The sequence below is a fragment of the Lepisosteus oculatus genome, chromosome 14 (assembly GCF_040954835.1).
Source record: "Lepisosteus oculatus isolate fLepOcu1 chromosome 14, fLepOcu1.hap2, whole genome shotgun sequence".
Classification (NCBI taxonomy): Eukaryota; Metazoa; Chordata; class Actinopteri; order Semionotiformes; family Lepisosteidae; genus Lepisosteus; species Lepisosteus oculatus.
In genome coordinates, this window is record NC_090709.1 from 33875542 (window position 1) to 33889370 (window position 13829).

At 39.5% G+C, this 13829-nt stretch overlaps 3 non-coding genes across 3 annotated transcripts; all 3 read left to right on the forward strand.

The window, feature by feature from the left end:
- The first annotated feature begins 1022 nt into the window (after positions 1 to 1022).
- Positions 1023 to 1094, forward strand: trnaw-cca (transfer RNA tryptophan (anticodon CCA)). Its single transcript has one exon. It is a non-coding gene; the product is annotated as a tRNA-Trp (tRNA).
- A 661-nt stretch (positions 1095 to 1755) lies between these two features.
- trnan-guu (transfer RNA asparagine (anticodon GUU)) lies at positions 1756 to 1829 on the forward strand. The gene has a single exon. It is a non-coding gene; the product is annotated as a tRNA-Asn (tRNA).
- Positions 1830 to 3269: 1440 nt separating this feature from the next.
- On the forward strand, positions 3270 to 3341 carry trnaw-cca (transfer RNA tryptophan (anticodon CCA)). Its single transcript has one exon. It is a non-coding gene; the product is annotated as a tRNA-Trp (tRNA).
- The last annotated feature ends 10488 nt before the right edge of the window (positions 3342 to 13829 follow it).

Below are 13829 nucleotides of genomic sequence, written 5' to 3' on the forward strand. Positions count from 1 at the left end.
TTATTACAGGGACTTGTGCTCGTTCTCTACTGCTCCACACGGGTACGCCTTGTAACACATTAATCTGCGAAGTAAACTATTTTTTTTTCCTGTTTAATGAATTTCATTCCTTGGTTTGTCGCTCTCCTTTTACAACTGTTATGATTCGCTTCTCTTCACAGCCTGGTGTGTTCTTTTTTGGGGGGGATGTTATATCTGTAAGAAAAGAACCCCGGGCTCCGGACAGGAGTCTCCTCCAGCGGAGACTCGCTCTGCTCTGTTAGAAAAAGCGCTGTGATGTCACAGACACCAGCCTGAGCACCTGGATCAGAGAGCAAGACCGCGGGAGGCGCAGGGCGCGCACAGAGGAGAGTTATTGATCACTTATCTATCGAAAACCAATTAATTCAATTGAAAAACCGTAGAATAAACGATTAACTTCACCGATTGGTGAGTACTGGTTCTTTTTCTGTTTTTGATCCTGTTTTAAATATCTAGAAAACAGTCAATAAAGACTGTATCGATCAATTACCACAGTGCGTTTAGTGTAAAAAATGTTCAAACCGAAATTAAACAATGATAATTCTTATTATTATTTAGGTAACTGTATCCTAGAGCTAAAAAAATATATTCCAAGTTGATAAATGTATGTAAGTAACAGTTGTAACACAGTTTCCTGTGTTTATAAATCATAAGTATGGTTACACGGGGACAGGCGCCACGTCACTGTGTGCGTCTAGGTGTATCGTGTTCATCACAAAGAGCGATGTAACGTCATGGGTAGCAACAAATACTAATACTAGTGTATTCATATTAATATTAATGAGAGTACAACTGGTTGTTTTAATGCTAGTGTTCATGTGAGTATTAATGATGATAGCGCTACTGATAGTTTTAGTTTTAATGTTCATATTCATGTAAATATTATTTATAATTATAGTGTTACTGTTAGAGAATTAACAGTAGTAGTATTAGTTTTAATACTAGTTATTCTAGCATTACTGTTATTCTCTTTGGGGGAATTAAAAGGACTTGTCACGAGTGACCTCGTGGCGCAACGGTAGCGTGTCTGACTCCAGATCAGAAGGTTGTGTGTTCAAATCACATCGAGGTCAGCTGGTCTGTTTGCAGGTGCTGCTGGTGCTGAACCTGGAAATTATACCATGCAGTTACGTTTTCTCTGTACACCACATAGGTAATCTGAATGAAATAACAGTGCAGTACAGAACACCCAGATAGGAGCTTATGCAGCAGGTCATCTTGAGTTCAGTTCAGCTACTAGTAATACACCATTTTTCATGTTAACTCACTTCTTCTAAACACAACATTTCCCGGTGCATGTTTTCCTTTACATGTAAAGGAGGCAGCTTGCTCAGCCAGCAGACTCAGGGCTTACTGAATGCAGATGGCTCAGAGCGGTGTGTCCAAGCGGCTATAAAAGAGGAGAATTCTGCCGGCACCGTAGCTGAGTTGGTTTAAGTACCTGTCTCGTTGACTGTAGATCCTAGCTCCACATCCCAGCTGTGCCTTTCTTCCTGTCTTTTTGTGCAGAAACTACCATCTTGGACAACCGCATAGGGCTTGATTTAGTTTAAAGCATGAATGTATTTCCTTTTTGCAACAACTTGTTTTTCAAGAAATTCATACAGCTTGTGAAAAATGAAATGTAATTCTTTGCTATCAGAGCAGTAGGAATATTGCCAACTGGCAAGAAAATGCAAGCAATGTTTATTTTTTGACCGGAAAGGTGCGAATGGAGAAAAGCTTCTCTCATCAGTCTCTGTGGCGCAATTGGCGAGCGCGTTCGGCTGTTAACTGAAAGGTTGGTGGTTTAAACCCACCCAGGGACGATCTTCTTATTATTGTCAATGTAAACACTGTCTCCGCTAAAGCTGAAACCTTAACCCTCTTTATATTTGCAGAAAATGCGAGTCTTTTGCCCGTGTCCAACAACAACACTTGAGACCGGGGAAGTCCAATAGTGATCAACACCGCAACTCCCCAGAAATCCATATTCACTCTTGGAAAAGTATCTTTGAATGGCTTGCAGGAGATATCATTTATACTCCTGTTGCGTCCTCTGCTAAAAGAGTTTAGAAATACAACGCAGATTTTTTTGAGAATTTGACAAGCACTGTTACAGTACGTTAGCACTGTGAAGTTGGATGTTGATATTTTGATATATTTACCTTAATTGTAACATAAATGTAAACATAAATGCTGTACAATCTATGCTGTACAATCAAACACAGGTATATTTTGAGTCTCATGCTGATCGTCCTGTGGATCCAAAAGAAAATTTTAAAGCTGATACATTTTCGATTGGAATTTGCATCTAGCTACAACGTCCCTGGATAAGAGATTTTATTAGGTGCGTGCAATCGGTATCTTTTACTTAATGTATGGTAGTGGAAATAGTTTTAAAAATGTTTTCTAAAGAAGATTGTATTGCCAGGACCTGCCTTTAGCGCTCAGTAGCGATGACGCTGTTGATATAGATGGAGAAGAAATGTAAGATGAATTGATGATCTAAGCTAAAATAGCCCTAACACGCCTCCTGTAACAGTGTTTGTATTCATAGCAAGTAATATATTTTTTCAAACCCGAACGTTGCTTTTGCATTAAGTGTTATGTAACCATTAGCGGTTCCGGTAGCTTCTGAAGAGCGCACTTTTCCAAACTGAAGCCTATAAGAACATTATTCAAGACACACCATGGCCCAGAATCGTGCATCGGGACAAAGATTAACATCCATTGAAAGTACTCCCAAATAAAAGATTTGACCGAAAAATTAAAAGAGTAGGCAAGTATTAAAACAAAACCATAACTTCTTGACTTCCAATCTCTTTCCTGGTTCAGGCCATGTAAAATGACATATTCAGTGGACTCATGCCGAGGTTGTGAGTTTAAGCCTCACCTGGAGCAGCCTGGTTTTCTGTCTTGACAGGTAAACAGTGTTTTGTGTTATTTGCTAAATGGAGAGAGGATTGTGTGTTAATTGTGCTCCTCCTGGGAGAGGTCAAGATGAGAAGTTCACCAGGCTGGTGGTAAATATCCTGTCCAGGAATATCGGGGCTGTAGGGGGTCAGATCTATAGATGTAGTAAACACATTAGTGGAGACAGTGTGTCTGCTCTCCGTGAGAGAGCCGGGCGGGAGGAATAATCTGTGGTCTGGGATGAAGAGATCCTCGTTGGAAGAGCGGCGCTCCTCACAGGAGAGAATGAAAACAATCTTTTTCAGGGACGCTGATATTTCTCTTTGGGTGAATTAAAAGCACATGTCGCAAGTGACCTCGTGGCGCAACGGTAGCGCGTCTGACTCCAGATCAGAAGGTCGCGTGTTCAAATCACGTCGAGGTCAGCTGATGTGTTTGCAGGTGCTGCTGGTGCCAAACCTGGAATTCACACCATGCAGTTGGGTTTTAGCTGTACACCACCTAGGTAATCTGAACAGTACAGAACACCCAGTCAGGAGCTTATGCAGCATTTCATCTTGAACACGACAAGAGAAAAGGCACACTGCACATCCGCGAAACATCACATCCGACTTTAGAGACAGTGACATCAGAGAATGGAAGTTTCAAACCGCTTTTCTGTTACAGGTTCAAGCAAACCTGAAAGTTAGGGAGTGTTTGGTCACTTTTGTATGAAAAAGTGTCTGAAGCCTGTAATTATAATTTGCCCTTCTTTTAATTGTGGTTGAAATCCACTCCCATGTACCAAGACCTTACAGTATATTCATGTTTACTTAAATGACTAACTATTGGACTATTGGACATTAGTTGGTGTTTTTTTTTTTGTAACGATTTGCTATTTCATGCAGGAAAGAAAGGAACCCAGACCCAACGTTTGCTTTCAGGTGCGGTTCATTTACATAACGTACATCTATTTCTGAGGAGCCTGATTTGAATCACACAACCCCGGTAGAAGTTGAATCGACAATCTTATAAACCGAAATCAGACGCGTTATCCATTAAACCACTAGCCCGTCACGTAAATTAATTGCACCATGGTGAGTTCAGTGCCGTTACTAGTAATACCCCACCCCCATCTTAAATTTCTAAGTGAGAAACGTGTTTTCTACATTTTTTTTAGTTTTAAAAAATCATCACTTTTAAGCAGACAAAGCCTTTATGTGTCGCTCTGAATTTTTAATTGATTTAGAATTCCAAGACAAAAGCGTTTCGTTCCACAGCGGCGTGAAATGATCACGTCTTTCACTCTACTTCTCTCTAGTAGTAAAGCAGATCTTGCTTGGTGAGCATTTGCTCTGGTAAATTAGGTCACTTTTCATGTTAACTCACTTCTTCTAAACACAACATTTCCCAGTGCATGTTTTCTCCATGAAAAAAGACATTTTCCCTTACATGATTTCTCGTTTTGTTTCATCAAAGTGTACAGGAAGAAGAAAGAAAGGAAAAGTGTCGTTAATGAACTCTGTCCCCCTTGGGAGATGTCAAGTGCATTGGACATGAAAAGTGCCCAATAAAAGCCATTTCTCTTCATTTCTCTTACGGTCAGGACTCCTGTTCCGTGTAAAGGAGGCAGCTTGCTCAGCCGGCGGACTCAGTGCTTACTAAACGCAGGTGTCTCAGAGCGGTGTGTCCAAGTGGCAGTAAAAGAAGAGAGTTCTGCCGGTGTCGTGGCTTAGATGGTTAAAGCGCCTCTTTAGTAAACAGGAGATCCTGGGTTTAAATCCCAGCGGTGCCTTTCTTCCTGTCTTCTTGCATCGTTTACTGTTATAGACAACATGCTTCTGCATTAAGTTTAATGGAGGTGTTTATTTCGTTTTTGGCACATTTTGTTTTTCAAGAACTCCACACATTGCGAAAGCTAAAATGCTTATCTTTGTTATCAGTGCAAAAGAATTACTGCCAGCTGGCAAGAAAATGACAACGATTTTTTTTTACTTTAGCCAAAAATCTGTGAATGTAGAAAAATATGACATGTGTCAGTTTCTATGGCACACTCAGTCAGGGTGTGCTTCAGTTAAACACAACGTTCGTAGATCAAACGCACCCAGAGACACACTTCGAATTAATCCGATCTAAACATTACCTTCTCTAAATGTGATTGAGTTTCTTTGCACGTCCTTAGCCATCTTGATGTTTGCAGAGATTTTCAACTTTTGACACGAGTCAAACTACAAGTAAATAGTTGAGTACCTAAGTCAATATCAACGGGAATGTGAATATAAATGTAAACATCAATATTTCTGCTGTCTCCTGAGAAACACAAGTATAGAGTCAAAACACAACAAATAATGCTAAAAAAATATTCAGTTAACACCCAGATGTGACAAAACACATTTAAGACGTATATCCCCTTTAAATATGTATTTCCTTAATATCAGTTCTCTTCCCTCCCCAGGATACCTGCAAATTCACTATCGCAAAATAAAGGCTGTGTGTAAGTCTTACGTGTGTTCTGTCACATCTGGGTATTAAATTAATAGATGTGTTGTGTTATTTAATATGATTTGACTCCATGCTTGTGTTTCTCAGGAGACAGCAGAAATATTGGGGATTTGCGGCTACAGAAAATAATGTGAACTTTACAGGCAAAAGTAAGGTTACCTTAAAGAAACAAAAAACGTATTGTCAACGTGATTTTTTAAGACATTTGTTCGGAATAGTGTATCTTCTCGTGTCTGTGGCTGTTGTCCTACAATAACGGTGGTGAAATAGCAGGAATGTGCGGAAAGAATCGGAGATTGAACAGAAGACTCATCCAGTCGATAGTAAGGTTGTGTAGGACCGCACACCCTACGATGTCAGTGTTGAGTAGTGTGGTTTAAAAGCTTTTTCACGAACCAGGAAGGAGTACAAACCTACAGTCTTCTGATCCGTAATCAGACACATTATCCATTGTGCCATTGGCGTTTGTATTGCATTCCCATCCAGCACCACATTGAGTTCAGAGCCGCTACTATTCATGTGTTTTGTAGGTGTGTCTAGTTACTACGTCTTTCATTATGTCTGGTTTAAAATAATGTATCGAGGGATATTGACGGTAATATCATACGGATTTTGGTTTTCTTTTGATGGAAAATTGTATTAAAATACAACCCTCTTTCACATTTGTATAATACTTTCCCTTGCATCCTCAGATAAAAATTCTAAATACCAAAAAGTTACAATATATGGAATAGCATTTATTTTAAAATGTATTTTAAAATTTGCATTTATTTAGAGCTTAGTAAAGATAACATTGCTAATATTGATGGAGTAGAAATGTAAGATGAATTGATAGCTTTTTCTGAGCTTAAAAAGTCCTACAACGCCTCCTGTAACAGATAAGGACTCATAGCAAGACAGGACATGCTATTGCATTGCGCATTTTGCAGATACGACCAGTTTCTGGTTCTGGTGAGTGCATTTTTTCCAAACTGAAATTAACAAGAACATTTTCAAGATGCGCCATGTCCCTAAATCGTTCATCAGGACTACTATTAATATCAGGTGAAAGCAGTACAAAGCATAAATTTAACCTAAATATTAAGAGACTATATCTGTCAGCTACTGCTGTTGTCACGACCACCAGGCAGTCAAGACCAAAGCATAAGCGAGCTAATCAGCCCCAGCAGCGGGTGATTATTAACAAACACCGCCGTACGAGTTAAACCACCTGCCCACACTCACTGTGCGGTGCGCACTGCTATTTAAACCATCTTCACCTGCTTCCCTCTGCTCGGTATTGAGTCTACTCCTTGAGAGCTCTACCTGGCGTTTTTCCCCGTACCTCGTTTATTCTGGATTTTGGATTCCCCTTCTGCCTTTTCGACTTTGCACCTCGCCTCTCGCCTCGGACTGTCTGCTACCGGAGAACTTCCTGGATTACGACTTGCCTTTCGCCTTTTGACTACGACCTTGCCTCTCGTTTTGGTTTGTTCGCCTGCCTCATCTATCACCCGTGCCTGCGTCTGCACAGGATCCGTGTATCTTCCCACCAGGGATTCCTAACAGCTGTAAGCCATGTTCAGCCAACGCTAGAAATATTACTGCTCTACTACAGTAGCTAAAGAAAGCAAGTACAACTTAGAAACAGATCACAAGTCGAAGACATAAACCGACAAGGATGGGATTCGAACCCACGCGTACAAAGCACAACGGATTAGCAGTCCATCACCTTAACCACTCGGCAACCACATCATGAAAGCTGCCTCCCCCGGGCATGATTTTGCTTGGCGACCAGGCTCAGCACATCGACCTCAGATGTCTCAGAGCGGTGTGTCCAAGCGGCTGTATAAGAATAGGTAATAGGTTTATTCCATGCTGAAAAAAAGAAGAAAGAGAGCACAACGTTTCGGCCGTGGAGCCTTCTTCAGGTGTGAGAGAGACAGGGCAGTATTCAAAGGTAAAGTAGCAGGAGAACAAAGGTTTGAGGGTGGGTACCCACCTGTATAAGAATAGTGTTCTGCCGGTGCTGTGGTAAAGCTGGTTAAAACACCTATTTCATAAAGAGGAGATCCTGGATCCGAATTCCAGCGGTACCTTTTTTTCCTGTCTTGTTTTACAGAACATGTAATTTGGGACACTCAAAGAGGTCTTGATTTGGTTTAATGCGTTTATTCATTTCCTTTGAAGAACAACTTGTTTTTTTTAAATCATATAGCTTGCGAAAGATGAAATGCGAGTGAATTTTTTTGTTCACCAAAAGTATGTAAATGAAAAAAATCAAGGTGTAAGCATTTCTGTGGTGCAATCGGTTAGCGTATTTAGCTATTAACCCCAAGGTGGGTTTTTTGATCCCACCCAGGGACGCACTTCTTCCTATAGTAAACATCATCACCGCAAAAATTTAATTGTTCCGCAAAACCTGAACTATTTTGATATTTGTAGTAGTAAACAATTGAGTACCAGAGTCAACATTACCGGGAATTTCCAATAATTTCCGATATTGGCAACTTGCGAGAAAGTTAGTATTCACTCATGGAATTATATGTTCCAGTGGGTGGCGGGAGAATTCACTTATGCTCCCGTTGCATCTTCAGCTAAAGTAATTTAAAATACAACGCAAAATTGTTTGAGAACTTGACAAGCAAAAACGACAGATCGCCGAAGTTGTATTTTAATATTTTCGTATATTTACTTTAATTTGAATATAAATGTTAACATAAATGCTGTTCAATATAATGTAATTTTGTTGTACTTTTGAAATATTTTAGCTGAGGATGCGAGGGGGGCTATTACACCTTGCCAAACATCTAAATAATTGTAAAAGAGGCTGGCATTTTAATAAAACGGGCGATCAAAAGAAAGCTACAAATAGTACGGTATTATGCTCAATATCCCTCAATATTGAAGGTCAAATGAAGAACTTGAAGAAACTCTCAAAGAATCAACGGCAATAGCAGAGGATGTTGATTTTGAACCAATGTTTTCACCTCAGTTATCCAGCAGTCATTGCTTGACAGACTTCCTCAAGATATTCGGTGTTCTATACAGAAAATCGAAAATTAAAGGGCTAATGTGCCAAGAGGGGTGGTCCGAGGCAAAGACTGCGTTAGAGGAAGACTAAGCTCCGCACGATAACACGTGTCTAATACTCGGCCCCTGAAAAGCATCATATTCGTTGAACTGCCTACCAGCTGTGACTCTTGCACGAATTTCGCAGTACGTGGGTACGAGCTTATAATTCAGGAATAACAATGGTCAGACGTTTATGGTGGGTTTGTGTTTTGTATTATTTAATGAATGGAAAAAAACATTTTCAAAACTACAGCTCGAATGGAATAATAAAAAAAGTTTATTTGCCTGTTTGTTGTAACAGCTGTGCCAAAAATATTCATCTACAGATGCAGCCATTCAAAGTGCGCGGTACAGACACGTACTGGAGGTAATTGGCTACGGCGTCACGCATCGTGACACAAGATGACGCGGGGTACCGCGGTATGTGATTGGTTGACTGACAGGGGCACTCGTGGTCCGTTGGTCTGTCGTAGAAAGATTTACAGTAAACGTCTTTACTGTGTCCATTGTAGTATTTAATATTTATATGGAATTTTACCTCTGAAGGGAAATCTTAGTGCCTGAGCATAAAAAGAATAGGAGCATACTGCAACGAGTGTGAAGTCCATAAACGATATTAATTTTGGAACTTAAACATACAGTATATGGCTGGTCTCGGTACTTTAAAGAAAACATACACACCAGTATTCCATTTCTCCCTAAACATTTTAAGCATCGAAGACTTTAACTAACGTGATACCGGAGACAACAAGCATACTTTTAGAATTTGATTAAAAGGGAATATAATATGGAATCGCGTATCTCAAGAAATTAATAACGATATAATTATATTCATGTTGCAAAAAAACTGCAGCGGACATAAAAACTCCCTTGCTTTTAACAGAGCGTTCCATAATTTCTAATTACGAAAATGATTTAAACTGCGACACTTATCATTCACCAAGAGCTTGAAATATCACAAGGATCCTGTAGAGCACAGCAAAGACTGTATCAAAAGAATCACGTATCTCAAGAAATTAATAAGATATAATTATATTTGTGTACTGCAACAGGGCTGTGTAGGGCTGTTTCACCTCTGTCTTCATGTGACTCGATTCAAAAGCCATTTAGCAAAGAGGGGATGAGAAGAGTGACAAACTAGTATACGGTACAGTACTTCAGATCTTTTTTTCTGAACCGGGGAAAATCTGATCATGTTTCTCTATAACAATAATAAAAAAACATTGCCACACCCGGACTGTTAAACCAACGCATTAGCACGTCGAAGCCCATTGAGGAGCCGGGCGCAATAACTGTTTTGTCGTCCCCTGATTTACTGATCGGCATTAATTACAGAAATCGAGTTCCTCCTCTTTGCAGAGGAACTGGTCCTGCTGTCGCCCACAGAACAGAGGCTGGAGCAGCACTGTCAGACCTGGGCGCTGACAGTCAATCTGGACAAGACCAGAGTTATGGTTTTCCAGAAAAAAAGCCAGACCCCCATTAGTCTTCCTGAGATCGTCGGGTTATGAACGAATAAAAGCATCTTATTAAAAACGCGTTTGCTTTTGTCTGGGTATTTACTTTGTAATCTGTGGTTTACATCTACTGTATTATTTTGAGATGCCACTTTTAAAGGTGATATGTAAAATAAAGTTTTTTATTATTGTTATAGAGAAACATGATCAGATTTTCCCTGGTTCAGAAAAAAGACGATTAAAATCTGTAATCTTTCCAAGAAGTTTCTGCTTTGTGCTAAGACATTAACAAGTACAACCCCCCTCTCTGCGGGAGGGCTGGCTGTGATGAATTAAACCGGTTTCACAGGTATTTTCAAAGTAGGAAGTACAGTAGGACAGCACAAAAAAAACAGACATTGTGTGGTACAGCACGGAGCTCAGTCAATTCAAACAAGTTCAGTTTCAAAAGAACTGCAACGGACATAAAAACTCCCTTGCTTTTAACAGAGTGTTTCATAATTGCCAACTACAAAATTTATTTAAACTGCGACACTTATCATTCAACTAGAGCTCGACTATCACAAGGATCCTCTAGAGCACAGCAAAGACTGTATTAAAAGAATCGCGTATCTCAAGAAATTAATAAGATATAATTATATTTGTGTAATTCGCATAATTATATAATGCCAGCAAACTCTTGTTTTTATGTCCACTATAACTACGCTGGGCAAACGTTCCGAGGTCAAATTCTTCCAGCACGGGGGTACCTTTAAAGCGGAGACGACGGCACCGAAATCTTTTGGCGCGCCTTCTCTTTAAAGCCCTGGCCAAATATGAAGACAGTACGTACAGTTATAATTCAAACGGAATTAAAAACTATACATCCCAGTTACCATGGTGGTGCTTGTGATCATTGCGTTTAACCAACGAAACAGGGTGAAAAATCAGTCACATGACTTTGGGGCAGAGTTTCGAAATCTTAACCTATCAGCAACAAAGCGAAATTTACACGATAGGCTACCTCAAACTGTCAGTTACACGACTGTGTATGTCGACATTATGAAAAAAATGTTTCAGGCATTGATGTGAAGGACAAGAGAGCTTTCACTGGCCGATTATCAATATTATCATTATAATCATTATTATTAATAATGATATTAATTTAAGGGTCTAAATATCTAAACATATGTATCTGTATAGCAGGTAGTATCACTGTATTCCACTTTCTTTGGAAAAACAGATTCACAACGCAAAGCTGTATTGCTGTGTAAAAAAACCCGGTTTGTAATGAGCTGCTGAGCTAAGAATAGGAATGTTCCTGCTGGCAGAGGGGGTGGAAAGTGCCTGCGGTCATTTAATTAGTATTGCAATTCGCACTGATTCCCTTGCAAAGATATGGACTTAAGAATATTCGTGCCTGGTCAAAAAATGGCATTAAGCACTTAAAATTAATATGGTTAATAATAGTAAACTGTAACATGCTGTAACAAGATCGGCTAAACTGCGAAGAAAATGCTTTCAGAGAAAATGTTTCAGGTGTGAAGAACATAGATCTCCAATGCAATTTCAACCAAACCTGTTCCCACACACCCTGCCCCCACTACCATTAGAATATACACAAAGCACTCAAATCTTTCGAGCTAATGATCAGGTGACCCGAGAGAGAGCGAGAGAAACACCAAGGGGTGCAGAACCAGGGAACTATTTACATGGAAAACGGGCGATCTCCCCAGACTGTCTGCCCGTTTCACTGTTACCTGGATACCTCTTTATTTAACTCACTAACACTGATTTTTAGTTTAGAAGGATTCAAGTAGGGTTTTAGATGAAAGGCAGCGACCTTAATCTCTGACCAAGGTAAACGTTTCATTTTTTCAAAGAAATGTTTGTTAAAAAATAAAGTCATAGTTCCAAGGGATTCAATCACAGACCATGTGACATGGGAGTCAGGAAACTAACACACAGCGCCACCGGATTTAATAACGCTATAAAAACACTATAAAATAATGTGACTAGGCACAAAACAAGTTTACAGCACAGTACAATAATAAATGCTGACCATGACTTTAGAAGCATAAATTGCCTTACACTCAATTTAAACACAAGCTGTCTTTAGCCCTCTAAGCTGGTTCATACAGAAATGTAGAGATCCAGGCTCAGAACACACAGCTTCATTAGCGAATACATATGCAGGACAACTAGAGAAGACGCTTTACAGAGGATGGATTTTTAGAAACATCCCATCAGTGACATCACTGAAGTCAACTCCTAGGTACTGTAACTGTCATGTGGATAGTTTCACAAGAATCAGACAAAGGTTTAAGCATCGCTTGTTCTAGATAAAACTGCAAAAAAAAAAAAACAACAACCCATAATGTACTTCTTTGCGGCTCTGTTTGCCCAAATCATATATTCACAACGTGAAATCTAAAATCCGCAAAATCAGCAATATGGAAACAGAACCTGTGTAATTGTTGATAGATGATGTACTCGTAACATTTTTACAAGACGAACTACAACATTTAAAAAATGACTTGTATGTACTTGATATCTCTAATCAATCCACGGCGACATTGTTAAAAGCAGAGTCCCAGCACAAAACGAAACTAAAACGCATACCGTTTTGCGCTTCTTATTAGTTGCTCAAAAGTAATTTGACCGTATGAAATACATAATATAAACCTAGAAACATATACGTGAGCAGTATTTACGCACTGTAGTATCGGTGTTAAGACATACCTCTCAAATACTGTAAATCAAGTTAAAAATATCTCAAGACCGATTCTGGTCATAATGAAACCATGTTTCGTGAATGTTTTCTTTAAAGTACCGAGACCAGCCATGTACTGTATGTTTATGTTCCAAAATTAATATCGTTTATGGCCTTCACACGCGTTGCAGTATGCTCCTATTCTTTTTATGCTCAGCTACTAAGATTTCCCTTCAGTGGTAAAATTAGATATGAATATTCAATACTTAAACGGCCACAGTTAAGACATTAAATATACATATACATACTGTATACAGTACAGTTTTCATACTGTAATATGTTTACGTTCCTAAATCAATCTCTTTTATGAGCATGTGAAAGGCATGGTGAATCGGAGATTCTCAAAAATTACTGTACTTTGCATGATTGGAAACAAATGCGTGATTGCGAAATGCTGTGGTGTTACTTTTAACAAGACGGTCAATGAAAAAAAGAATGTTGACCAGGGCAATACTTTGAGTTTACACTTACAGCTTGTCCAAGGTCATTCATTATTAATACTATTAGTAATATCTTCTTTAAAGACTTTAATGGCCACAGCTCAAACATGAGAGGTTGAGCTTTATTAGCTCCACCTTGCCGAAATTCCGGATACTATTATTTTGCTTGTCATATTATAGGAGAATTTACGGTAACTCGCGGTATTTACCAGTAGCTTGCGGTAGACTGCGTACAGCGTACCGCAAAATAATGCGGTATCCCCCGCGCATTTTGAATGGCTGCATCTGTACATGCGAAGCATGCGCTCTACCACTGAGCTACATCCCCGATGGAAAAGGTAATGGAACAGACTTGTCCAGATGCTCACTGATCACAATCCACCACTCACGAAGAATGCCTGCACTTTCCCACTTTCGCGTTTCCTCTACTACAGAGTAAATTCATGGGAATGAAGAAATAAGGAAGGAAAAATAATCGCATTAAAGCTTCAAGAGACTGGGAACAAATTAATCTATTATTTTTGTATCCAGTCACACGTGCGACGGTGGTTAATTCCCAGACGGGGAAGTGCTTTTTTTCTACCTCCTTACTCGACTGTCTTTCAATTCTGTTTTATTTGAAAGCTTTTTGCATCTTTTAAGTGCTCTTGATTAAACTATGCATAGAAAAACAGCACTACTGATGATTTTCATGGACCGATGCACACTTGTTCTGTACAACTCGAGTGA